Below are 26,850 nucleotides of genomic sequence, written 5' to 3'. Positions count from 1 at the left end.
TCTCTGATGTGGGTGAAATGTGTCTCCACCTCTGCTCTCTCACCCTCTCCATCTCCTCCCTTTCTCCATTTCCTTCTCTCCATCTTCCTCTGTCACTCTCTTCTCTCCGTCCTCGTCTTCCTTCTCTCCTCAGTGAAGCTCCCTCACCGCCCCTCCCACAGTGTGGAGCTCTCTCAGCGCTTCTCCCACTGCGCGGAGATCCCTTGCTGCCCCTCCCACAGTGATATGCTCCTTCGCTGCCCCTCCCAAAGTGTGGAGCTCCTTCACCCCCCCTTTCCTCGGTGTGGAACTCCCTCACTGCACCTCCCAGGGTGTGGAGCTCCCTCACCAGCCCTCCCACGATACGGGGTCTCTCACTGCCCCTCCCACAGCGCGGAGCTCCTTCACCGTGCCCACCCACGGCGCAGAGCTCCCTCAATGCCCCTCCTACCAGACCACTCCATCACTGTCTCACTCGGCAGAGAAACGGAATGGCCTGAGAAAGGGTCTGCAGAGTGGACAGGAAATGCTCCGTCAACCTGTCCTCTGGCCCCTCCGCGCCCCCTCCCCACACTCCGCAGGTTAAGGCCCAGGTGCCTTCCACCACACAGGAGCCCCAGTTACCGAGAACCTCACCCCTTCACCCAACTCCCCATGTCCCAACAGGCACCAGAGTTGGGAGCACACCGCCCCCCTGTGACGACTCTCAGTACATCAGCTTCCTAGCAACAGGCGAAAGAGAGTCCCTTCCAAGTCACTGAGTGTCCGCAGATTTGCCTCCAGCCGCACCCACATAGGCACTCCCGCTCGATCCATTGACCGCCCAAGCCTCCAACACGATCGTGAAGCCTTCAGCCTCTTAGGGAGTCCTTCTCGAATCCTGGTTGCATCCCTGCCTGGTACGGAGGTGCCAACTCTCCAGAGGGTGGTTAACTCGGCCTGCGACATCACAGGCACCAGACTCCACTCCATCATGAGGTGGTCTTAAGAAAGCAGCCTCTATCTTCAAGGACTCCACCACCAACCAGGCCACACCCTCTTCGCTCTGCTACCATCGGGGAAAAGGTCCAGGAACCTGAAGACGAGTACCCAGCGGAACAAGGACGGTTTCTTCCCCTCCGCCATCAGAATCTTGAATGATCAATGAACCACAGAGACGGCCTCACTTTCTCTTATTTTTGCCCTAATTTATTTACCTTAAAATATAATTGCTAAACTAATTTCATGCCACGTTCATGACACTGAATTCTGATTCTACATCTATATCAGACCCCTCTCCAACGTCAGCCCATCCTTTCTTAAACTGCTCACAATCTACCTGAGGTCTCACCAGGGCCTTGTTTGAATGATATGCCAGATCTCCTTGGAAAGTAGAGGTGTTGCTTTTCAAAAAAAAAGGTTTAAAATTAAATTCAGACCTACAACACAGTAACAGGCCGTTTCAGCCCATGAGTTTGTGCCTTTCAATTTACACCCAACGGTGGGAAGAAACCGGAGCTTCGCAGGGAAAACGTACAAACTTACAGACAGCGTGGGATTCAAACCCAGGTCCCAATCGCTGCTGCCGTCAAGGTGTTGCACTGACCGCTATGCCAACCGTACCACCACCCCACCCCCCCTCCTTTATAAGTACCTTATTTCAGGGTTCCAGGAGAGGTTTTTCTGACCTGTGAACTCCCAGGGACTTAAACCTCCCTATTGTCCCATTGATTTGTGCGGAACAGTGGGCATTGTTGCACCGCTGATGGCCTGCAGGCTGTGCTGCTGAGTCACATCTGGGAGTCACTGCCTTGCTGCCCCTTGCCTAGATAGAAACCCCACAAATCTCGACTAAATTGCGGCCTGTAACTTGCCCCGGCTGTTAACGCATTCCCAGATATTTTTCCAATGTGATTAAAACCTTTTTTTTAAACAACCATTGCTGCTTATTGTCATGGCGAGGAACAATGGCGCGTCTCAGGGTCCTACGCTCCTGACCCATGGTGTCATCACCAGATCAATGGCGCCATCAAGTTGGCTTCATCAGTGGAAAATCTTGTGAAATGGCGCAAGAGTAACAACCTGGACAAGATGGAAGAGATGATCAGGAATGACCACCCTCCGCTATACATCGACAACTCTGTAGTGGAGGGCACCAAGTTCCTTTGGTCGTTCAGTATTCTCGCTGCCCGTGGGGAGAAGCTGTTCCTGGTGGTAGTGACCTATCGTAGACTCTTAACATCTCCTCAGGAAGGCACAACAGTGACTGCACTTCCTGAGAAGACTGAGGTGGGCAAGGCCACTGGCCACCATCAACCCAAGCTACAGAAGTTCTATCGAGAGCGTCCTGGCCAGGCTGCATCCCCTGTGTGAGTATAGTTGCTGCAGAAAAATAGATCGGAGGTCCTTCTACAGGACCCTAAGAGTGGCAGAGAGGATCACTGGAGTCTCCCCAAACCCCCCCCCCCCCCCCCCACCGCCATCGACAAGATTTACCGGGGTTGTGTGAAGAGAGAGCGCAAAATCATTGAGGACCCCTTCCACCACCCCCTCAAACCTCGTGGCTTCTTCTCAGTGCTTGCTGTTTGGTGACCCAGGTGGCAGTGCCAGACCCCTGTTGAATCCAGGTTTGTGCACAGCGCTTCTGTTTGTTAGCTACAGCAAGTCTAGAGCGGCTGCTGCTTACCACTACAGGTTGGTGGGTAATGTAATGTCTCCGGGATCAGAGAAATTGCAGGGGTGGGGGGGAGTTGATGAAAGGTGTTGGTCATTGGCAGGGAGACGTCCCCACAGGACGATGATCATGGCAGCTGACCTTTGAGGGGCTCAGCAGCTGATGGACCCACACGGGCTGCGGGGCCGCTGGAGACTGGCTCGTGGGAACCAGGTGTCAGAGCCAGGAGGGGTCAAGACAGGCGCTGAGGGCTTCCTCATCTTGTCGGAGGTTTGGATCTGGACCTTGATGGTTTGAACAGGAGTGTTAGTGGCTTCAGAGGTTGTGGGAGGGGTTGGAGGTGAATCCATGGATACTCAGTGCCTCTGAAGGGACCCTCGTTTGCTTCTCTTTCCCCTGTTGTTACGGGCACCAGGAGATTTTACAATAAAAGAAATCTTGGGACTCTGTGACCAAATTCTAATCCCACCACCCAGTGAAAATAACCTCCCTGCTTCTATCTGAATATAACATGTCTGCAGCCTGAACCTTCCTCCCAGATGTAAGTTGCCCCTTTCACACTTGCATCCCACTAAATTGGCCATTCAGTGCCCCGAGATAGGAATAGGGGTTTGGGTGGTCACACCTGACCACTCCTAACTGGGGCACAGAACGCATTAATACTTGCAACGAGGCATCCCTGAGGTTGTTCTATCTTCTCCCGTTGATATCATGACACATCGAGCAATGGGGGACCTACTCTAAATCCTGATCAATGTATTATGATCTTATATTTGAACAAAATTAATCATGCCTAATTATAACATAATTAAGCTTTCTGAGGAAAGCTGCCTCAGGACCTTCATGATGCCATCATCATCACCCTGTACAAAAACAAAAGCGAGAAATCAGACTGCTCAAACTACAGGGGAATCACACTGCTCTCCATTGCAGGCAAAATCTTCGCTAGGATTCTCCTTAATAGACTAATACCTAGTGTCGCCGAAAATGTCCTCCCAGAATCGCAGTGTGGCTTTCGTGCAAACAGAGGAACAACTGACATGGTCTTTGCCCTCAGACAGCTCCAAGAAAAGTGCAGAGAACAAAACAAAGGACTCTACATCACCTTTTTTGACCTCACCAAAGCCTTTGACACCGTGAGCAGGAATGGGCTCTGACAAATACTAGAGCGCCTCAGATGCCCCCCAAGTTCCTCAACATGGTTATCCAACTGCACGAAAACCAACAAGGTTGGGTCAGATACAGCAATGAGCTCTCCGAACCCTTCTCCATTGACAAAGGCGTGAAGCAAGGTTGCGTCCTTGCACCAACCCTCTTTATTATCTTCTTCAGCATGATGCTGAAACAAGCCATGAAAGACCTCAACAATGAAGACGCTGTTTACATCCGGTACCGCACGGATGGCAGTCTCTTCAATCTGAGGTGCCTGCAAGCTCACACCAAGACACAAGAGCAACTTGTCCGTGAACTACTCTTTGCAGATGATGCCGCTTTAGTTGCCCATTCAGACCCACCTCTCCAGCGCATGACGTCCTGTTTTGCGGAAACTGCCAAAATGTTTGGCCTGGAAGTCAGCCTGAAGAAAACTGAGGTCCTCCATCAGCCAGCATGACCACCAGCACCCCCCCCCCACATCTCCATCGAGCACACAACTCAAAACGGTCAACCAGTTTACCTACCTCGGCTGCACCATTTCATCTGATGCAAGGATTGACAAAGAGATAGACAACAGACTCGCCAAGGCAAATAGCGCCTTTGGAAGACTACACAAAAGAGTCTGGAAAAACAACCACCTGAAGAAACACACCAAGATCAGCGTGTACAGAGCCGTTGTCATACCCACGCTCCTGTTTGGCTCCAAATCATGGGTTCTCTACCGGCATCACCTACGGCTCCTAGAACGCTTCCATCAGCGCTGTCTCTGCTCCATCCTCAACATTCATTGGAATGACTTCATCAGCAACATCAAAGTACTCGAGCTGCCAGAGTCCACAAGCATCGAATCCATGCTGGTGAAGACCCAACTGCGCTGGATGGGTCACGTCTCCAGAATGGAGGACCATCGCCTTCCCAAGATCGTGTTCTATGGCGAGCTCTCCACTGGCCACCGAGACAGATGTGCACCAAAGAAGAGGTACAAGGACTGCTTAAAGAAATCTCTTGATGCCTGCCACATTGACCACCGCCAGTGGGCTGATATCACCTCCAACCGTGCATCTTGGCACCTCACAGTTCGGCGGGCACCAACCTCCTTTGAAGAGGACCGCAGAGCCCACCTCACTGACAAAAGACAAAGGAGGAAAAACCCAATACTCAACCCCAACCAACCAATTTTCCCTTGCAACCGCTGCAACTGTGCCTGCCTGACCTGCATCGGACTTGTCAGTCACCAACGAGCCTGCAGCAGACGTGGACATACCCCTCCATAAATCTTCATCCACGAAGCCAAGCCAAAGAAGCTTTATGTACAGTCCAGTATGAGCCCTTTTGCCCCTGTTGTTGTGCCAACCTATATAAATCTTTATAAGGGACTGTGGGAAAGTGCAAGAAATAAATAGAAATAACGGACAATTTTTAAACAGCGTGAGAAGGTTGGTCGCGCTCTCACTCACAATTTATACAGTGTGGGAAGGTTGGTCACGCTATCACACACAATTTATACTGCGTGGGAAAGTTGGTTGCGCTATTGCACACAATTTATACAGCGTGGGAAAGTTAATAGCGCTCTCGTGTACAATTTATAGAGCATAGGAAAGTCGGTTGCGCTGCCCTGCCCTCCCAGAATGCCATGCAGCAGAGAAAGGGCTGCAAGCACGGCTGCATGCACGGAGCACGGCATCCTGGGAAGTCAGGTCCATCGCTTTTTCCCATTGTCTTTCTCAATTGTGCACTATAGGGCTACCAACTTTCCCATGCTGTTGAAAAATGATCCACTACTGCTTTAATTTCCTCTTTCTCACTCATTGCGACTTTCCCAAGGAAATGTTTATACCTTCATTTAAATTTTTCCTTCATGTTCCTGCACTCATGCAAAAACCTGCGTCCTTTCAATCCCACACTTGCCTGATGCCAACACCAACGCCTGCAGACACCGGGGATTGGTATTAGGGGGTCAAGGCCATCAATTCCTGGCATGAGACAGCGTTGAGAAGATTTTCCTTTCGCACTAGACACTTTAAAGGCTGATTGACTGTTAATTCCTGGGACCACATAAGTGTGAAAGGGGCTAATGAAACTCCCACCCAAGGAGGGAGCCTCCCCCACCAGAGGGAGCTTCCCTCTGGCCGAGGAGGGAGCTTTCCTCCTCTCTGCTCAAGGAGGGAGCTTTCTTCCTCATTGCTCGAGAAGGGAGCTCCCCATCCCCTCACTGCCTGAGAAGGGAGCTTCCCCCTGCCCAAGGAGGGAGCTTCACCTAATTTCCCAAGGAGGGAGCTTCTCCCTCACTGCCCAAGGAGGTTCCCCTTTCACCTGTTTGCCCACACGCATTCCTTTCACACTTCACCTCCCTTGGAGGAATGGGCCTCGCTAATTCCCCCCACCCCCCAACCACATACCTGCCTGTTGCTTAGAAACCGGCCCGGGGCAGAGACGTTCCAGCTTCTTCCCATTCCTGTCAGGCTCGGAGAAGCCCGGAGGAAGTTCCCTGGCAACCACCCCCTCCCCCTAACTTCACCTTCCCCTCCTTCATGCCTCCACCCCCTCTAGCAGGATGGTCCAAAGGAGGCTGTGGCCTAGTTCCCCCGACCAACCCTGCCTTATAGGCTTTGGGCCTGTTCTGTCTGCACCGGGAGGTGGGAGCAGTCCTCAACCTGCACCCCCTCACTCCCCTCACCACTGTGTTTTAGTCCCCACCCCACCAGCCTGAAAGTGGGGGGGGGGATGTTACCAAATCCTGCATCCAACAGCCACACATCCCCACCCTCTTTGTCTTCCTTGCGCGGTGTAAGGGACCCTAATGACCTCCTGGGTACCTGACAGGCGGTGCACATCAAGACCTGCAGGAAGCCTCAGGGTGGGGAGAGAGAGACAGTTAACGTGAATGGTCAGGGGGCAGATCTCAGTGCCAGAGGAGGCCAGAATCTGACTCTCCTGTGTGAGTGGGGCCAGATAGCCCGGCTAATGCTACATCTGCCCCCTCTCTCCCTCCTTCCTTCCCTCCCTTCCTCTGCAATCCAACCCCTCCATCCTTCCGTTCATCTCTCCACCATCCACACCCATCTTCCCTCCCTACCTCCTCACTCACCCTCCCTCTCTCCCTCCACCCCTTCCTTCCTCCACACACATCTTCCCTCCCTCTTCACCTTCCCCCTCTCCCTTCACCCCTCCTTACCTCCACACCCACCCTCTAAGCCTCCCTCCACATCTGCCCTCCCTCTCCTTCCTTCACTTCCTCTACCCCTCCCTCCATTCCTTTGTTCCCTTGCACACTCCCAGCTCCATATCCTCCCTACCTCCATCCACTGTTCTCTCCCTCCACACCCATTCTCCTTCCTTCCACCCTCTCTCTCTCTCCATGCCCCTCTTCCCTCAATCCACCCCCCTCTCTCTCTCTCTATGCCCCTCTTCCCTCCATCCACCCCCTATCTTCATGCCCCTCTTTCTCCTTCAACCTCCTCTCTCCATGCCCCTCTTTCTCCTTCCCTCCATCCACCCCCCTCTCTTTCCATGCCACTCTTTCTCCCTCCCTCCTCCCCTCTCGCCCTCCCCTGCCTTCCTGCTCATCCACCCTCCCTCTCTCCTGTCCCACCCACCTATGGCCTCCATTTCCTCCCTTGCCCCTCACTCCACACCATTCCCACCTCATTATCGTCAGTCACTTGTAAAGTAGTACTGGTTGAAGCAGCAGCCTTCAGTCCTCAGGTGAAAACATGCAAACACAGCAAACACATTTTCAAGTGATTTACATGCGCTGGATGGGTCACGTCTCCAGAATGGAGGACCATCGCCTTCCCAAGATCGTGTTATATGGCGAGCTCTCCACTGGCCACCGTGACAGAGGTGCACCAAAGAAAAGGTACAAGGACTGCCTAAAGATATCTCTTGGTGCCTGCCACATTGACCACCGCCAGTGGGCTGATAACGCCTCAAACCGTGCATCTTGGCGCCTCACAGTTTGGCGGGCAGCAACCTCCTTTGAAGAAGACCGCAGAGCCCACCTCACTGACAAAAGGCAAAGGAGGAAAAACCCAACACCCAACCCCAACCAACCAATTTTCCGCTGCAACCGTGTCTGCCTGTCCCGCATCGGACTTGTCAGCCACAAACGAGCCTGCAGCTGACGTGGACTTTTTACCCCCTCCATAAATCTTCGTCCGCGAAGCCAAGCCAAAGACATGCAGTACAGATAGAAAAAAAACAAATAAATATTGTTAAATAATAGTAGAGTCTCGGAGGGTCAGTGCGAGCAGTTCATCAGTTCTCACTGCCCGTAGGGAGAAGCCATTCCTCGGCTTGGTGGTGCTGGCTCTGATTCCCCGCATCTCTTCCCCAACGAGAGCAGCTGAAAGATGCCGTGTGTGGGGGTGGAAGGGGGTCCTCGACAATTTTGCACGTCCTCTTCAGACAATGATCCCTGTAGATCATGTCGATGGTGGGGGGTGGAGGGGAGGGAGACCTCCTATGATGCTCTCTGCCACTCTTCGGGTCCTGTGGATTGACCTCCAATCCATTTTTCTGCAGCACTGTGACATAGCCCCGGCCGGGACGCTCTCGATAGGGCTCCTGTAGGAGGTTGACATGATGGTGGCCGGCAGCCTTGCCCGCTTCAGTCTTCTCAGGAAGTGCAGTCGCGGTCGTGCCTTCTAGTCCAGTGAGGAGATGCCGAGCAGCCGCGATAGCTGTGATTCTGAGGAACGTGGGTGCTCCCCACTCTCTCCACTTATTGATGTGTCGTGGAGGGTGGTCGACTCAAGTCCTCTGAAGTCCACGATCATCCCCTTCCCCCCTCCACACCTTCAGTCCCGGGTCTCTCCTGGATCTACCTGTGTGGGCTGCCCAACCCTGGCACATTCCTGTCCGTGACTCAGGGGCTGCGCTGCCTGCACTTCCACCTCTTATCACCGCTGTCTCCTTGTAAACTCATCTCCACACAAAGCTGGTGGAGCAGACAGAGGTGGGGTCACAAACTCCAGGGCTTTACCCTGACAGTGGGCTCTGGGGCAGGTCTCACAGCATGAATGTGGACATTCACGATCAGGGACTATCCCCTGCCTCTGGTCCACAGTCTCTGTCCCTTCTCTCTCTCTATTGCCACCCCCCCCCCCCACCTCATTCCCTGGTCTATTCCCTCTCTCTGACACCCCCACTCCTTTCCCTGGTCTATCCCCTCTCCCTATTCTCCTCTCCTGGTCCGTCCCATCCCTGTGTCCCACATTCTCCAGTCCTTTCCCTCTCTCTCTCTGTCCCCCTGCTCCCCAGTCCATCCCCTCTCTCCCTGACCCCCCCTCACTTCCCCAGTCCATCCCTTCTCTCTGTTCCCCCTCCCCACCCCAGTCCGTCCCATCCCTCTGTCCCCCATTCTCCAGTCCTTCCCCTCTCTCTGTCCCCCTGCTCCCCAGTCCTTCCCCTCTCTCTGACCCCCCCCCCCTCTCCACTGTTCCCCTGTCCCTGGAATGTTGCCTTCATTGCTGGAGGGATTGAATTTAGGAGCAGGGAGATTCTGCTGCAACCTGTGACTGTCCTGGCGAGGCTGCGACTGGAGAACCGCGTGCAGTTCTGGTCTCCTTACTCGAGGAAGGACGGACTGGCTTTGGAGACGGTGCAGAGGAGGTTCACCAGGCTGATTCCAGAGATGAAGGGTTGACCGTGGGGAAATGGGGCAAAATGGAGGGAGACATTACTCCCAGCACCTTCCAGCTGCTCCCATCGGGGAAGAGATCTAGGAGGATCAGAGCCAGCACCACCAGGCTGAGGAACAGCTTCTTCTGCAGGCAGTGAGAATGGTGAACGACCAAAGGAGCTGCTCACACTGACCACCTGAGCCTGTCATTTGTATATTTGTGTAGATAAAATACTTGTTCTACATATGTATTGTCTGTTTGTGTGTGTGTGTGTGTGTGTGTGTGTTATGTCTGGTTGTGTGTCTCCGTCTTTCACACCAAGGACTGGAGAACACTGTTTCATTGGGTGACAATAAACTCAACCAGTCTCAGTGTGAAGGAGTTCCCCCTAAAATTTCTCCTACCCTTTCACTCCTTACCCATGCCCTCTGGTTTGTATTTTGCCTAACCCCAGTGGAAAAAGCCTGCTTGTAAGGTGAGCAAAGCTGGGACATTTTGGAGCGAAGAAGGAGAGGAGACTTATTCCAGGTCTACGAGATTCCAAGAGGCATAGACAGGGTGGACGGCCAGTGTCTGTTTCCTAGGGTGGGATCAGCAAACACCAGAGGACGTCTGTACAAAGTGAAAGGAGGGAAGTTTAGGGGTAAGTGAGTTGTGGGGGCCTGAAATGCCTGCCAGGGATGGTGGTGGAGGCTGAAACATTAGGGGCATTGAAGAGATTACACCTGGATGGAGGGAAAATACAGGGTTTAGTAGAGAGGGGTTAGTACTTTTTTTAAGGAATGTATGGGTCAGCACAACATCGAGAGCTGAAGGGCCTGTACTGTGCTCTCTCTATGCCCCTCATTAATTTTGTGGACCTCTATCTCGGCTCCAGGGAATAATTGCAAAGGCTGGAGGTTTGCTGAAGGGAAGTTTTGTGCAGGGTGCGGCTGAGGCCACACGTGGAGTATCCACACAGTAAACAGTCTTGTTCCCTTATTTACGAAAGGATGAACTGGCTTTGGAGGCCGTCCAGAAGTGTTGCCCTATTGCAAGCAGCTACAGAAAACAGGTCTGTCTTGTTTGGACTTGAGAAGAGGGAAGGGAGGATCTTACTGAAGGACCAGGAACCCTGAGGGGCCTTAGCAGGGAACCATAGAGCACTGCAGAGTGAAACAGCCCCTTCGCCCCTTCTAGTCTGCACTGAGCTACTATCCCCTGGGTTTTTTTTTCTTTCCTTTTAATTCGGGCGCCTGCCTGCTTTTCCTTCAAAGAAGGGCTCAGGCCCAAAATGTCAGCAATAATTTACTTCCTATGAATCTGTGAGACTGGCTGAGCTCCTCCAGCATTTCTGTGTTTTGATGACAATCACAGCGTCTGCCGACTTTTGCGTACACTTGAACTAGTATTCTGCCTAGACACACTGATCTGCCAGTCAGTCCATAATCCCTCCAAATCTCTCCCATCCATGTACCTGTCCAAATTTTTCTTACTTGTTAAAATTGAGCCTGCATTCACCACTTCAGCTCGTTGCAGACGCCCAAATTCTCTGTGTGAATACATTCCCCCTAATGCTCCCTTTAAATTTTTCCCCTTTCACCCTTAACTCATGTCTTCCAATTTTTATCTCTCATTGGAAGAAGCCTGCTTCATTTACTCTATAACAATCATAATTTTAAATATTAAATCTCCCCTCATTCTTCTACACTCCAGGTAATAAAGTCCTCATCTGTTTAACCTTTCCCTGTAACTCAGTTCAAGTCCCTAATTAATCTCTGCACTCTTCCCTCGACATCCCCTTGCAGCCAGAGAACCTCTCCGTCCCTTCTTCCCGCTTCTGATAGACCTAAACGGTTCACAATAGACATGAACAATCTTGAAGATGGAACACAGAGTGCAGTGTACCCAAGTTGACACTAAGTTGAGTGGAAAAGCAAATTGTGCAGAGGGGATGGACCGTCCGCAGAGAGATTATAGATAGGTTAAGCGAGCGGGCAAGAGTCTGGCAGACAAAGGACAACGGTGGTAAACGTGAGGTGATCCACTTTGGAAGGAAATATGGAAGATCAAAATATTATTTAAATGGCAAGCGATTGCAACCTGCGGCCGTGCAGAAGGACTTAGGAGTTGTGTAAGGCTGTATTGCAGGTGCAGTCGGTTGTCACGAAGGCAAATGGAATGTCGGCCTTCATTGCTCGAGGGATTGAACGTAAGGGCAGGGAGGTTATGCTACAAGGTGCTGGTGAGGCTGCATCTGGAGGACGGTGTGCAGTTCTGGACTCCTTACTTGAGGAAGGCTCTGGAGGTGGGGCAGAGGGGGTTCACCAGACTGATTCCAGAGGCGAAGGGGTCTGCCTCTGATTGGGGCTGGACTCGCAGAAATTTAGAAGAATAAGAGGGGATCATATAAAATTATGAGAAGTGTCAATAAGGTAGAGGGAGGTAAGTTGTTTCCATTGGAGGGGGAGACCAGAACTAGGGGGACATCACCTCGAGGTTCGGGGAATAGATTTAGGACGGGGATGAGGAGGAACGGCATTTCCCAGAGGGTGGTGAATCTGTGGGATTCGCTGCCTGTTGAAGCAGGGGAGGTGACCTCAGTGAATATATTTAAGACAAGGTTGGGTAGATTCTTACATAGTGGGGGAATTAAGGGATATGGGGAATAGGCAGGTCGGTGGAGATGAGCCTCTCATCAGATCAGACATTGAATGATGGAGCAGACTCGAGGGGCCGAATGGCCAACTCTTGCTCCTATTTCTTAACACTGAGCTGGGTTGTGTTGCCCTCAGACACCGACTGACCTGCAACATTTTCTAAATTCAAAGTTCCAATTTATCATCAGACTACATCACATACAACCCTGAGATTCTTTCTCCTGTGGGCCTGGCAGAATTTCTACTTATCGGTAGTTCCAAAATAAAGCAGAGCACAAGAAAAGTTATGTATGCCAAAGAGAGAAATGTCAACAATGAGCAAACAAACTGCACAGTCCAGAAAATAAATATTCAATGAGAGAGTCTCGGACAAGAGGATTGAAGAGCGCCTGGTCAGAACAGAGACGCAGAGGAATTTCTTCAGCCAGAGGGTGGTGAATCTGTGGTCACAGGTGGCTGTGGAAGCCAGGTCATCAGGTGTATTTAAGGCAGGGATTGACAAGTTCTTGAACAGCTGGAGCTTCAAAGATTATAGGGAGCTGAGTTGGGAGAATGGATCAGCTCATGATTGAATGGTGGTGCAGACTTGATGGGCTGAATGGCCTATTACGGCTGCTATGTCTAATAAATGTGCAAAGTAAGAGTCCCTGATTGAATTTGTCGTTGAGGAGTCTGATGGTGGAGGGGAGCAGCTGTTCCTGAACCTGGCGGGTGCGAGACCTATGGCCCCAAGACCTCTTTCCTGACAGCAGCAGCGAGAACAGAGCACGCGCTAGGTGGTTTGGGATCCATGATGGAATGCTGCTGCTGCTCTCTGACGGCAGCGTGTCTTGACCCCCCATCCCCCCAGTAGACGGAGGGGGAGGGTCTTGCCCGTAATGTCCCGGACTGCGCCCGCTACCTTTTAGAGGCATTGGCGCCCCCACCCCCCGTGATGCAGCCAAATAGCACACTTCCTGGCGGCGCACCCCTGTAGAAATTTTCCAAGGCAGGTTGGGCTATCGGTGGTTCAATCCCCACCCCCCAAAGATGTCAGATAATTAAAGGGTGACTCCAGCATTAATTTTGTCGTAAAACACGAAAGTCCACAGACACCGTGGTTGAAGTACAAACACAACTCAGCAGGTCAAACCGTGTCTCTACAACCAGTGTTTCGGGCTTGAGCCCGATGAAGATTTATATGTCGTTATCTTACTGTATGACCAGTCGTTTTTCCAGCATTGTGCTTTTACAATTAATTCATGCCTTCCTGGTTCGATTTTCTCACCCTCCTCTCTCAGTAGATTTGCAGTGTGTGGGAGTTTTGCAGATAGCTTCACTCAGCACCTGTGTACCCACCCATGGGTGTGTTGATCAGACAGGATGAAGGACCGTCCGGTGAGCAGATGCTGACGGCCATTGGCAGCTGGTGTGACGTTTCGATCTTGATGTGGTCGACGTTATCTCTCCATCAGGGAGGCAAGGTTCTCTTCTGCAAATAGAGCAAGAGATGCTATCGGTCATGGTGGGTGTGTGGGGAAAGGTGCCACTTTCCACTATGAGAAGTGACCGAGAGGTGATGCTGGGATAAGTGCAAAGGGGTGATACAGAACATCCATTGTTGCCGGGGGAGGGTCCCACACTGACACTCACTGGGGGATTGGTCCCACACTGATCCTCACTGGAGGCAGGTCCCACACACTGACCCCACAGGGATCGGGTCCCACATTGACCCTTGCTGGGGGCAGGTCCCACACTGACCCTCACTGGGGGACTGGTCCCACCCTGACCCTCGCTGGGGGAAGGTCCCACACTGACCATCACTGGGGGATGGGTCCATCACACTGATCCTCGCCGGGGGCAGGTCCCAGACTGAAGCTCAATGGAGGATGGGTCCCATCCTGACCCTCACTAGGGGATGGGTCTAACCCTCACTGGAATCAATGGACATTGCAAACACTGAAAAAAATTCTTGGGACATTGTGTAAACCACAACACAATTCCCTGGAACCCCTGTAAACACTGACACAAATCCCTGGGACCCCTGTAAACACTGACACACTCCCTGGTGCCCCTGTAAACACCGACACACTCCGCAAGAGCCCCTATAAACAATGACACACTCTCTGCGACCCCTGGTAAACATCAACACATGTCCTGGGACCCCCTGTGAACACCAACACATTCCCCAGACCCCTTGTATGCATTAATAAAATCTGACATCCCCTGTAAACAACAACACACTCCCGGGCCCCTTTGTAAACACTGACACACTCCTCAGAGACCCATGTAAACGCTGACACACTCCTCAGAAACCCCTGTAAATACCGACCCACTCCCCGGGACCCCCTGTAAACCCTGACTCTCTCCCTGTATCCTCTGTGAGGACCGTTCCTCTTCCCCCAGGCACAGCCTGACCTGGTCTCTGTGGCCACATGGTCTGGATTTTGTTTTCCCCTGCCCTGCCTTGTTGGATCTCCCACCCACCCCGACCCTCAATCCCGCCCCCTCCCCCCCCCCCCCCCCCAGCATCGAGCGGGTTAATGGTCTTGTTTGTGTGGGAATGGAAACGGTAGCAAGATCGGATCAGGAGCAGTGTGGGGGCAGATGGTGAAGACACACCTGGAGTCCACCTTACCTCGCGTGAGACCAGGGAGTGTCTCACTCCCTCCCAGTTACAGACAGGCGGGTGTTACACCGCAGTTGCCAGGGGCAACTGACAACTTCGCTCCTGATAACGATCAGCACCAAGTATTCAGGCAGGGAGACCCGGGATTCCGGTTTCAGGAATCCAAAGTGGGCTGGGACCTCCCAGAGGTGTGTCATCCGTACTCACCTCAGAACAACATCTGCCCACCTCTTCATTCCTTCCTCACTACCCCAACTCCACTACTCACCTCCCCAACTCCCCTACCCACCGCCCCAACTCCACTACTCACCTCCCCAACCCACCGCCCCAACTCCCCTACCCACCGCCCCAATTCCCCTACTCAACGCCCCAACTCCACTACTCACCTCCCCAACTCCCCTACCCACCGCCCCAACTCCCCCACCCACCACCCCAACTCCACTACATACTGCCCCAACTCCCCTACCCACCGCCCCAACTCCACTACTCACCTCCCCAACTCCCCTACCCACCTCCCCAACTCCCCTACCCACCTCCCCAACTCCCCTATCCACCGCCCCATCTCCCCTACCCACCGACCCAACTCCCCTACCCACCGACCCAACTCCACTACCCACCGCCCCAACTCCCCTACGCACCGCACCAACTCCCCTACCCACCGCCCCAACTCCACTACATACCGCCCCAACTCCACTACCCACCGCCCCAATTCCCCTACCCACCGCCCCAACTCCACAACTCACCTCCCCAACTCCCCTACCCACCGCCCCAACTCCCCTACCCACCGCCCCAACTCCCCTACCCACCGCCTCAACTCCACTACATACTGCCCCAACTCCACTACCCACCGCCCCAACTCCCCTACCCACCACCCCAACTCCACTACATACTGCCCCAACTCCCCTACCCACCGCCCCAACTCCACTACTCACCTCCCCAACTCCCCTACCCACCTCCCCAACTCCCCTACCCACCTCCCCAACTCCCCTATCCACCGCCCCATCTCCCCTACCCACCAACCCAACTCCCCTACCCACCGACCCAACTCCACTACCCACCGCCCCAACTCCACTACCGACCGCCCCAACTCCCCTACGCACCGCACCAACTCCCCTACCCACCGCCCCAACTCCACTACCCACTGCCCCAACTCCATTACCCTCCGCCCCAATTCCCCTACCCACCGCCCCAACTCCCCTACGCACCGCACCAACTCCCCTACCCACCGCCCCAACTCCACTACCCACTGCCCCAACTCCATTACCCTCCGCCCCAACTCCCCTACCCACCGCCCCAACTCCCCTACCCACCGCCCCAACTCCACTACCCACCGCCCCAACTCCCCTACCCACTGCCCCAACTCCACTACTCACCGCCCCAACTCCCCTACCCACCTCCCCAACCCACTGCCCCATCTCCCCTACCCACCAACCCAACTCCACTACCCACCGCCCCAACTCCACTACCCACCTCCCCAACTCCACTACCCACCTCCCCAACTCCACTACCCACCGGCCCAACTCCACTACCCACCTCCCCAACTCCACTACCCACCGCCCCAACTCCCCTACCCACCGCCCCAACTCCACTAACCACCACCCCAATTCCACTACCCACCGCCCCAACTCCCCTACCCACCGCCCCAACTCCCCTACCCACCGCCCCATCTCCCCTTCCCACCGACCCAACTCCACACTCACCTCCCCAACTCCGCTACTCACCTCCCCAACTCCGCTACCCACCGCCCCAACTCCCCTACCCACCGCCCCAACTCCACTACATACTGCCCCAACTCCACTACCCACCGCCCCAATTCCCCTACCCACCGCCCCAACTCCACTACTCACCTCCCCAACTCCCCTACCCACCGCCCCAACTCCCCTACCCACCGCCCCATCTCCCCTACCCACCGACCCAACTCCACTACTCACCTCCCCAACTCCGCTACTCACCTCCCCAACTCCGCTACCCCACCACCCCAACTCCGCTACCCACCGCCCCAACTCCACTACCCACCGCCCCAACTCCCCTACCCACCACCCCAACTCCACTAACCACCACCCCAACTCCACTACCCACCGCCCCAACTCCACTACCCACTGCCCCAACTCCACTACCTACCTCCCCAACTCCATTACCCACTGCCCCAACTCCCCTACCCACCACCCCAACTCCCCTACCCACCGCCCCAACTCTCCTACCCACTGCCCCAACTCCCCAACCCACCGCCCCAACTCCCGTAACCACCACCCCAACTCCACTACCCACCGCTCCAACTCCACTACCCACTGCCCCAACTCCACTACCTACCTCCCCAACTCCACTACCCACTGCCCCAACTCCACTACCTACCTCCCCAACTCCACTACCCACTGCCCCAACTCCACTACCCACTGCCCCAACTCCCCTCCATCTGATCCGCTCCTCAACTGCACTACCGCTGCTCACCCTCCTCTCTCCAACTCCACTATCCCCTGTTCCTCTCCATTCACCTCCTCCCTGCCCCAGCACCCCTCCACTATGCCCTGCTCCCCTCTACACCCTCTCCCAACCATCCCCCATTCTTCCCTCCCTTCTCTGCCACATCCCCTCCTCTCCTCTCCACCCATCCTCCTCCCTCTCCCTCCTCATCCTTCCCTCTTCACCCACTCCACCTTCTCCCAACATCCTCCTGTTCTCCCCTCCCTTTCCTCCACATCCCCTCCTCCCTCCCACACCCCCCAACTGCCTTACCCTGTTCATATCCTGCGCTGTCTGAAAGGAGTTTGAACATTCTCTCCCTTGTCTGCGTGGGATTTCCTGGGGGGTCATGTAAATTGGGCGGATTGGACTCACCTCCCTATCTCTCTCTCCACTCTCCCCCACATCCCCCTTCTCCTCCTCCTCCCTTTCTCCTCTTCATTCCCTTCCCCTCCTCAACTTACCCTCCCCCACATCCCCCTTCCCCACACCACCCACTCCACCCCCATTCCTTGGTGAAAAGCCTTTGATTCCCAACCTTTGTGAGTTCCATCAGTCACATCCTCTGTGAGATGGCATCAAAGATGATTCATTCAATATTGTGCGTGTGTGTGAGTGAGAGTATGTGTGTGAATGTCTGAATGTATAAGTGAGTGTGTGTGTGTATGTCTGTCTCTGTATATGAGTGTCTGAAAGCGTGAGTGTGTATTTGAGTGTGTGTGTCTCTGTGTGTGTATGTGTCTGTGTGTGTATGTGTCTGTGATTGTGTGTGTGTGTGTGTGTGTGTGTGTGAATGTGTGTGTGTCTGAATGAAAAAGTGAGTGAGTGTGTGTGTGAAGTCAAGTTAAGTTTATTGAAGGCCAATTGTACAAGTACAACCTGACAAAACAGTGTTCTCTGGTCCTCGATGCAAAACATGCAGACACACAACCAGACATAACACTCATACAGACAGACAATATGTATGTAGGACAAGCATTTATCTATACAAATAAATATTGTTTCGTGAATATGAGAGTCTCGGAGGGTCAGTGCGAGCGGTTCCATTGGTTGTTCAGCGTTCTCACTGCCCGTGGGAAGAAGCCGTTCCTCAGCCTGGTGGTGCTGGCTCTGATCCTCCTGGATCTCTCCCCCCCCACCACCGAAGGGAGCAGCTGAAAGATGCTGCATGCGGGGTGGAAGGGCTCTTCAATGATTTTGAGTGCAGAGTGTGTGTGTGTGTGAGACTGTGTGCATGCATATGTGTGTATATGTGTGAGAGTGTGTGGGGGGTGTGTGAGTGTATATGAGAGTGTGTGTACTGTGAGTGAGTGTGTGTACTGTGAGTGAGTGTGTGTGTGTGTAGATGTATGTGTGTGTGTGAGAGTGTATATGTGTGAGGATGTGTGTGTGAGGGGGTGTGTATACAGGTGTGTGAGTGTGTATGTGTGCATGTGCATGGGTGTATATGAGTGTGTGTACGTGCGTATGTGTGAGCATGTGGGTGAAAGGGAGGCGGTGAGAGGTGTTGGGACCACGTGTCTGCGGTGGTGTTGAGATGTATTTGGGTTGGTGCTGCGTGAGGAATTAGGTTGAGGTTGAATGTTTGTGGGGAGGGGGGTTTGATGGACTTTAAACACCCTGAAGTGACTGCTCGCCCCCCACCACACCGTCGGTGGGATCTCGCTGTGCACAGCCAGCTCTGATTCATATCTGGCCCTTTTCCCTTGCACCTCACCCACAGTCAGATGTACCAGCTGGTTTAAAGTTCAGGGGGGGGGTGGGGGTGGTGGATGAACAATCCTAGTCGTTGATCACCAGTGAACGACACAGTTATCTACCACAGACACCTCCCAGCTCATCACCAGGGGCTCCCAGAGGAGTGGTAAGTGCTGCCATTTGCAGATCATCATGGCCCAATTTACTTTCCAACATCGCACTTTAAGTATTCCGTATGCCATAAGTGTTCTGTGATTAGTAAGGGATTGCTTAAGGTGGGATGTGTAGGAAGGGAAGGTTGAGAATCACTGCTCTGGACCCAATTATTACTGAAATATTTTGCTTGAGAAAAATTGTCATTGGCCCATTTCCTTCGGAGTTATGAAACCGTGACAGTTTGGTACGATTAAAACAGTGGTTTTCAAACTTTTTCCTTTCCACTCACATCCCACCTTAAGCAATCCCTTATTAATCACAGAACACTTATGGCATAGGGAATACTTAAAGTGGGATGTGAGTGGAAAGTAAAAGGTTGGGAACCACTGCTGGGTAGATGAAGAACACAACGCTGTAGAAACTCAGCTGGTCGAACAACGTCCTTTACAGAGCAAAGATAAAAGCCCCTTTCACACTTGCATCCCGGTAAATCGGCTGTTCAGAGTCCCGGGATAGGAATGGGGGTTTGGCCTTTCACACTAACCGGGACACTGAATGCTTTCACACTTGCAAGGGTCCATCTCCGGCGTTTGGTCTGTTCTTCCTTCAATAGGAAGGGCCTACACTGCAATTGCCCATTTCACACTTGCCTGATCTCAACGCCAGCATCTGCAGATGCTGGGGACCGCACTGTGGGTCGAGGCTGAGCAGATTCTACCACTAAAGGCCGACGGGGCATCCAATTCCTGGGATCCCTGGCAAGGGTGAAACGGGACAAAAGATACAGAACTGCCCCCCCCCCCCCCCCCCACCCCAGGTTCAGGACCAGCCGTTCCCCCTCCACCGTTGGATTCCTCAACGGCAAACTTGACCAGGGCCTCGTTTCAGGACTCGCACTTGTGTGCGCCGTCAGTTTGTTTACACGTGTGCGTTGAGTAGCTTCTTTTCCCTGCGCTACCAATAAGCAGTAATTCTGCTGCGCCCCGTAGGGTTGAACGTGACGTCATGTGTGTACCTGAAATCTGAAAGATGCTGAGATGGGAGAGCGAAGGAATGTTAATGTAGACGGCCCCAACAGAATATGAGCAGGCAGCATGGGATGGAAAAGGTTTCTTGGATACCAGTCCCTTTGCGAATACTGAGCCCATTAGGGCATTTGTTTTTATTAATGTTAAGAAAACGGTACGTGATCGGAAAGTTTGAAGGCGATTTTCATGATCAGCTTCTCAAAATCCATAAAATACACCCACAGTGTTCAGGAAGCAAAATCTTGGTTTTCTGGTGTAGTTAGTGGCTTCTACATCCTGGACTAACAATAAACACCATGGATGCTTTTGGAAATAATTGTGAGTGTGTAGATGTAAACAGAAGCAGGACAGCTTGCGGGACGAGGGCCTTCCCTATTACTGCCTTGCCTACGCAGTGCCTCAGGGTGGAGGCTGCTGTGTTTCTTCCCACCTGAGGGAGGGGGTGTGTTTGTGGAGGTGCCCTGGTGATGGGGGGGAGCGGGTGGTTCGGAAACTGTGTCATTTCCGCCACTCCCCCCCCCCCACCCCGCTGCAGGGTTTCAGCTCCATCCCAGCCCATTCCTGGGATTCTGCCGGGGTGGGTGATCCATAGTTTTCAAAGGTTGCATCCCATTCCCCCCCCTCACCGGAGGATCTTCTTGCTGTGTCAGTACTCACTCCACCTGTTCCCAGTGGCGGCAGACCTGCGAATGATGTGACCAGCCAAACATCACAGGCCTCTCGCATACCACTCCGCCCATCATTTCTGGTCTCATTCTGTGGGAGCTCGCCACCCTGCCCCCTCCCCTCATTCCTCTCTCTTCCCCTTGCCCCTTTGGAAGTTGCTATTAAACCTGATTTCACATGCAGGTGGTTGATTGTGTGTGTAAGCGTGTGTTTGTGAGTGTGAGTGAGTACGAATGTGAGTAAGTTTGTCGGTATGTGCGTGAAAGAGAAGAGAATGCGTGTGAAATGATTTGTATGGCAAGAGCAGGGAGATGATGGGCTGACCTGTCTGGATAGCAAGAACACTTTGCCCTGAATCTTGGTACAAGAACAATAAATGTCTGCTGCATCTTCTGGAAATCTGACCTTAAAACCGTGGGCTGCCCCCATGGCTAAATTCAAAATTCTGAGGTGTAAAGGGAATCCTTGTGCAGGGCAGGACACCCTAGAGGTTGTGTCGGGGGTGAAGAAGGTAAATGCAATGTTGGCGTTAATTTCTGGAGGATATGTTGTTAAACCTCTATAAGGCACTGGTGAGTCCTCACTTGGAGGTCGGTCAGTGTAGTCTTGGGCACCTTATTTGAGAAAAGACATACTGGCATTGGAGAGGGACCAGAGATTTACTTGAATGGTTCCAGTTAATGATTGTCAGCTCGTTGGAATACAGAAGGATGAGGGGGAGACCTCGTAGAGGCATTTCGAATGCTGAAAGGCCTGGACAGAGTAGAGGTGGCAAGGATGGTAGGGGAGTGCAGGACAAGAGGACACAACTTCAAGGATAAAGGGGTGTCAATTTGAACAGACATTTCATCAGAGGCCATCAGTCTGTGGAAGTCATTGAGTGTATTTAGGGCAGAGCTTGACAGGTATTTGATTGGTCAGGGCATCAAGGGTTATGGGGAGAAAGCCAGATCAGCTGGTGATTAGAGTGGCAGGGCAGAGCCGACAGGCCTACTTCTGCTCCTACTGATCTGCAGGAAGTGGTGCCTTAAGAGAGCAGCATCTGTCCTCAGATACCACCACCACCCAGGCCGCGCCCTCTTCACTCTGCTACCATCGGGGAAAAAGGTGCAGGAGCCTGAAGATGAGCACCCAGTGGCACAAGGATGGCTTCTTCCCCTCCACCAGCAGATTCCTGAATGGTCGCGACACGTTCAGGACAATAAGATTCTGAGCACTTCCCTTCCAAAGGTACTTTCTGCACTGAATTGGTAACAGTCAGTAAAGGGGTATTTACGGATGACTTGGGTCTGACAATGTAATCTCGTAATCCAATCTTGCAGATTTGGGTAAGTTGGAAGAGTGGGCTGAAAGTTGGCAAATGCTGACAAGTATCAGGTGCTACATTTTGGTCGGAATAATCCAAATAGAACCTACATGGTGAATGGTTAAGCGTTAAAGAATGCAATTTGTTACAAGCCCAGAGGACCCCAAAACCCAACAGCAATAGATATTCTCCAAGACATTCCTATATACTGTCACAAACTGAACAGAGAGATCTCCACAGTTCCCTGAAGGTGGAATCTCAGGGGGGTAGGGTAGTGGAGAGGCCCTTTGGAAGACTGGCCTTTATAAATCAGAGCATAGAGTTGGGAGGTCAAGTTAAAATTGTACAAGGCATTGGTGAGGCCACATTTGGAATATTGTATTCAGTTCTGGTCACCAAATTATAGGAAGGATATGATCAAAATAGAGAGATTGGCCAGAACGATACCTGGTTTCAGCTAATAAGTTAAACAAATAAGCTTAAGGTTAAACAAATTAGGTCTTTATTCCTTGGAATGCAGAAGGCTGAGGGGAGGGGGATCTGACAGAAGTCTTTAAAATTTTGAGGGGAACAGACTTTTTCCATTGAGGACAGGGGGAAGATTCAAAAAGGACACGAGCTGAAAGTTAGGAGGCAGACATTTAGGTACAACACAAGGCGAAGCTTCTTGACTCAGAGTGGTGGAACGAGCTTCCGGTGGAGGCAGGTATAATTTGGATAGGTGTCTGGATGTAAAAGGTATGGAGGGTTATGGGCAGGATGCAGGCCAGTGGGTCTAGGAGGGTCGAAGTGTTTCAGGATGTACAAGGGCCGCGATGGCCTGTTTCCATGCTGTCGTGGTCATTGGCTGAAAGGAGTGAGATAGAAATTTTGATTTGCAATAGATCTATTATTTCAGGGATTTATACATTATCCCAAAAGGCAATGCAAAAACAAGGATCTTGACAAAGATGGGAAACGGATTTAAATATTAATATCAGGGAGAAAAATTGGTCAGAACCAGGTCTAGATAGTATGACAAACACAATAAATGTCAGAGATAAATTGGTTCAGTATAATTCTTTTACATCTTACCCTGCAGAAACTGAAATCAGATTTATCAGATCAATGATAGAAGAGACAGGCATTTTTTTTTAAGTAACACTCCACTCAGGTCATTTTGGACAGAAATAGGAGCATTTTTAGAACAGGTCACTAGAGTTAAATTTCCTCACAACCCAATGCTTTCTTTAAATTAGGGTCAAGGGCAAAATTGAAACAATTTGTGAAAATTGCAAGCAAATGTCTAGTAGTGATGTGGGAATCAGATTTGCGTTTGGGAATGGACAGACAGCAGGTGGAAATATACAGTTGAACACCTCTGGAGAAAATTACATATAATTTAAGAAATAAATGATACTATTTTTAAAAAATTTGGTGTCCATATTTACACATTGTAGGTATTAATTTATGGAAAGTGCCCCTGAACCTTATCAAGTCCTTGGAATCAGATATAGGATCAATAACATGAAGGCCAAAGTCGCATTTCAGTACCTTGGTGACTTTTACTTACTCTTTTCTTTTTCTGGTCTTTGGGGTTATTATTGGGGGGGGGGGGGCAGCTGGAACAATGCAATAGGACATATTATTGATTTGAGGTGGACAAGGGATGGTTTTCTGTATTTGGACATTAATGCATGTATGGAAATTTAAATGAAATATTGAAAGGACATGGCTAAGCTGCATGGGCTTTGAGCCGAGGGAACCATCAGTCACTCGGTGCCTATTGCCACAGATGCAGCCCGACCTCTGCTGAGTTTTTGCAGGTGCACTCTGTACAAAGCACAGGTGGCCTTCGGCACTTCCAGCCTTGGGTACGGTGAGGAGACAGAACATTTACTGCCTTGAAATGCCAAGGGCGACTCCACTCCAGGGAATCTCCATGGCTGCTTCCAATGTTTTGCCTTGAGAGGGGGGTCGTTGGATGTGGTGACTGACTGGGACCCTGCTACAGAGAGTTTGATCACAGAATGTCAAGGGGCGAAAAGACACAAACCAGTGAATGAGAAAACAATGCTAAGATTAAGCCAGACTGTCTGAAGGCAGTTTGCAGATGACACTATGATTGGAGGCATTGTGGACAGCAAAGAAGGGTTTTCAGAGGGATCTGGACCAGATGAAAAAATGGCAGATGGAATTTAATGCAGGCATATGAGGTGTTGCATTTTGAAAGGACAAACCAAGAAAGGAGGTACGCTGTAAATGGACAGGCACTGAAGAGTGCGGTAGAACAGAGATCATGATTCCCTGAAAGTGGCATCACAGGTAGACCGACTGGGTTATGGTGGGAGCTTTTTTTTTTACATTGGCCTTCATAAAACTGTTCAGGAGCAGGGATGTTATGGTAAAGTTGTACAAGACAGTGATGAGGCCAAATTTGGAGGATTGTGTGCAGTTTTGGTCACCAAACTGCAGGAAAGATACCAATAAGATAGAAGGAGGGCAGAGAAAATTCACTAGGATGTTGCCTGGAGTTACAGGGAAAGGTTAAACAGGTCAGGACTTTATTCCCTGGAGTGGAGAAGAATGAGGGGAAATGTGATGAAGGTATTTAAAAATTATGAGTGGGACGGACAGAGTAAATGTAGCCGGGCTTCTTCAAGGAGGGCGGGTGAGCTACAAACCAGAGGACATGGGCGAAGGGGGAACTTCACACAGAGAGGGGAATTTGGACAGGCACATGGATGGGAGGGGCGCTAAATGGATCGGCGCGGACAAGGGCTGTAACCTTCTATGGTTCCAAATCCCTTTTGGGCAGAAAATAAGAGATCTCAGATCGCACTCCCCTCCACCAGATTTTGCCAATTGGATGTTAAAAGAATTCCCGCTTTGCCGGGACAAAGCTGCGAGGAGAGAATCTGCCTGGTTCCCCTCGAAACCACTTCCACCTGCACCGACATTTATAAGGGGCTTTGCTCCGGCTTGTTCAGGGTTGAAGTTATCGTAACAGTGTCGGCTTTTCCGGGAAGATTAAGCAGCGACGGCCACACCCCATCAATTTCTTTTAAAAATTTTAACAGCTTCAGTTAAATCTGCTTCCAGCGAAATGCTTGGAAACCCCTTACGTTAAGGGAACCACAAAAGCCTGTAGGACAACGTGGGGTTAAAAATAACCCCCACACTGGAGAAACTCCCAGCAACAACCGCTGGATGAGGGGGGCTCAAGCCCGAAACGTCAGGGAGGTGCCTTGACCAACCAAGGCCACTTGTCCAAACGCCTGGCCGTTCATTTCTGCTGTTCCCGTAGTGGAAATAGATTTTAAAGTCTGTATGATACAAGGTAATAAGCTTAAACCCCCCCCCCCCCCAAAGGATGGTTTATAAAAATTTGATACATTTATTTCCAACCAGTTAAAATAGTTTCCAACAGTAACGAGATTCCAGGAGGGGCTTCTCCGAAATAGAAAACCCGTTTTCACCAACCCTGGAGCTCGGATGATCTACCGTCGACCCCCGGAGGGGAGGGAGAAGACATCCTCCCCTCCACAAAACGCACCGTCCTCACGCTGGGGGGGGGGGTTTATAAAAAAAAAGAAAAAAGTCTGCGGTGAAGCCGATTTGATCCCCTTTATTACAGACTCCCGGCCAGAGAGCGACAGACAAACCGGGAATAGCACCAGCCATGGCCGCTTTATTGCCACTTACATTATCTCGAGTGGGGAAAGCGCTCGCCCACCAGCTGTGTCAGCCCGGGAAAACCAAAAAGGCAAAGTTGAACAGGACCCCTCTAAGCAAGTCAAGGGGCAACGAGAACAAAACAGGAACAACTTTTTAAAAAGTTCTTACTAACTTTAAAAACTTTTCTCCATTCAAACGAAGAATTTAAAATAGATACACATACACACATTAGGAATCAAAAGTTCTGTCCAGCGTTCGCTCCTGGTTATTTCTCGTCAGATGTGGGTGAGGGGCATTGTACCATTCAGTGGGGGGTTCTGGTAATATTGGGGCAGGAGTTGATAGGTCTTGTGGCTAAGATCTTGCCCGTCGCTGCCCGGGAGAAACAAGTTGATCGTGTCTCGCAGCTCCCCTGGCAGCAGCCCCGGCGACTGCGCCTGCGTGACGGCAGCCGACTCGCTCCTAGCGACAGAGGCCTGGTGGCTGTAAGAAGAGGGCGACAGGTGGCTGTAGGGCGACGACGAACCGCCGCCGAGGTAAGCCGGAGAAGCGGCGGGCGGGTACCGCACCTCGTAGCGGGGATGAAGCAGGGCGGTGGCCGGCGGCGGCTGCTGGTGGTGGTACGGCAGGGGCTCGGGCGGAAGCGTCGGCAACCCCCCCGAGGGGCCCCAGCCGAAGGAGTCGAGGCGCGGGCTGCCGCAGGGTCCCGGCGCCTGGCCGCCGACAGCCGGGAACGTCCCATCTCGCTTGCCCAACAGCGCCTTGCCCTTGCGGCGGGGCCGGTATTTGTAATCCGGGTAATCCTTCATGTGCACGGCCCGCAACCTCTTGGCCTCGTCGATGAATGGCCGCTTCTCCGAGTCGCTCAGCAGCTTCCATTCCGCCCCCAGCCGCTTGCTGATCTCGGAGTTGTGCATTTTGGGGTGAGCCTGGGCCATTTGGCGCCTCTGGCCTCGGGACCACACCATGAACGCGTTCATGGGGCGCTTGACCTTCTCCATGTCCACCTTGCAGCTCCCCCCGGGGCTGGACTGCTCGCTGTTCTTCAGCTGCTCTTGGTCCCGAACGCTGTACATCATCCCCTCGCCAAAGAGAACCCAGAACTCCAGGTGACTCCGGGCTCGGCCGTTTATACAGGTTAATCGCCCCCGCCTGCAGCCAATCGGCGTGCCCTGTGCTCCCAAAGCCCCGCCCATGCTGTGATGTCAGCCCCATATTAAC

At 52.2% G+C, this 26,850-nt stretch overlaps 1 long non-coding RNA gene and 1 pseudogene across 1 annotated transcript; both read right to left on the bottom strand.

Annotated features, from left to right (window-relative positions):
* Positions 1–13,184: 13,184 nt before the first annotated feature.
* LOC138752584 (uncharacterized) lies at positions 13,185–14,751 on the bottom strand. The gene is made up of 2 exons (XR_011350747.1): positions 14,668–14,751; positions 13,185–13,521 (listed from the first exon to the last, which is right to left on the bottom strand). It is a non-coding gene; the product is annotated as an uncharacterized lncRNA (long non-coding RNA).
* A 10,813-nt stretch (positions 14,752–25,564) lies between these two features.
* On the bottom strand, positions 25,565–26,850 carry LOC138754969 (transcription factor Sox-19a pseudogene; annotated as a pseudogene).

Source organism: Narcine bancroftii, chromosome 2, assembly GCF_036971445.1.
Source record: "Narcine bancroftii isolate sNarBan1 chromosome 2, sNarBan1.hap1, whole genome shotgun sequence".
In the NCBI taxonomy this organism is placed as follows: Eukaryota; Metazoa; Chordata; class Chondrichthyes; order Torpediniformes; family Narcinidae; genus Narcine; species Narcine bancroftii.
The sequence above is the reverse complement of the archived record's forward strand: the minus strand, read 5'-3'. Positions and strand labels throughout refer to the sequence as shown.